Raw genomic sequence first — 1,518 nt, 5'->3', positions numbered from 1 at the left:
CAGTAATACCATGGTTTTGGCACTGTGAGCAGGTGCCAGGTCATGCTGAAAAATGAAATCTTTATCTCCATGAAACTTTTCAGCAGATGGAGGAATGAAGTGCTCCAAAATCTCCTGATAGCTGCATTGACCCTGGCCTTGATAAAACACAGTGGACCAACACCAGCAGCTGACATGGCACCCCAGACCATCACTGACTCTGGGTACTTGACACTGGACTTCAGGCATTTRYMCATTTCCTTCTCCCCAGTCTTCCTCCAGACTCTGGATCCTTGATTTCTYAATGAAATGCAAAATTTGCTTTCATCCGAAAAAAGTACTTTGGACCAGTGAGCAACAGTCCAGTGCTGCTTCTCTGTAGCCCAGGTCAGGCGCTTCTGCTGCTGTTTCTGGTTTAAGTGTCTTGACCTGGGGAATGAGGCACCTGTAGCCCATTTCCTACACATGCCTGTGCACGGTGGCTCTGGAAGTTTGTACTCCAGACTCAGTCCACTGCTTCCGCAGGTCCCCCAAGGTCTGTAATCGGCCCTTCTCCACAATCTTCCTCAGGGTCCGGTCACCTATTCTCATTGTGCAGCGTTTTCTGCCACACTTTTTCCTTCCCACAGACTTCCCACTGAGGTGCCTTGATACAGCACTCTGGGAACAGCCTATTGGTTCAGAAATGTCTTTCTGTGTCTTACCCTCTTGTTGAGGGTGTCAATGATGGCCTTCTGGACAGCAGTCAGGTCAGCAGTCTMACCCATGATTGTGGTTTTGAGTAATGAACCAGYCTGGGAGTTTTTAAAAGCCTCAGGAATCTTTTYCAGGTGTTTAGAGTTAATTTGTTGATTCAGATGATTAGGTTAATAAGTAATTTAGAGAACCTTTTCATGAGTTACTAATTTTTTGAGATAGGGATTTTTGTTTTTTCTTTACTTTTTTGCCAAAATCATCCATATTAAAACAATAAAAGGCTTGAACTTCTTCAGTTGGTGTGCAATGAATCTAAAATATATGGAAGTTTAATGTTTATCAGTACATTACAGAAAATAATGAACTTTATCACAGTTTGCAAATTTTTTGAGAAGGACCTGTATGTGCTCATTTATTATGTCTCTATGATATTTGGCTGGATATGAAATGTGAAAAAAAAATGTGGTGTTTTACTTTTCTCTGTTAAATTTTGTATCTGATATGAAGAAATGACTGAGTTTAACAGAAATCTTTTTTGTTTGCATTCTTACAGAAATTGTTCATTAACAAAACATAGATTATTCTAGTGGTTCTGACTCTTTTTGAGTACCACTTCAGAAAATACTAAGTTCTCCGTAGACTTAAATATACAGATCACTAGACTGAGCCCCGCCCATCCTGTCCACAGTTAGTGTCTGTGACAACATGGAGGAGCAGAAACAGACCAAACAGGACAACAGCTCACAGCAAACATAGAAACTAAAAGATAAACAACAAGCTGAACTGGATCTGTTTCACAGATTATCTGTCATGTTTTTACAATAAATTAATAATTATGTTAAT

The sequence above is a fragment of the Austrofundulus limnaeus genome, unplaced genomic scaffold (genome assembly GCF_001266775.1).
Source record: "Austrofundulus limnaeus strain Quisiro unplaced genomic scaffold, Austrofundulus_limnaeus-1.0 Scaffold217, whole genome shotgun sequence".
NCBI lineage: Eukaryota > Metazoa > Chordata > Actinopteri > Cyprinodontiformes > Rivulidae > Austrofundulus > Austrofundulus limnaeus.
This window is presented reverse-complemented; position numbering follows the sequence as displayed.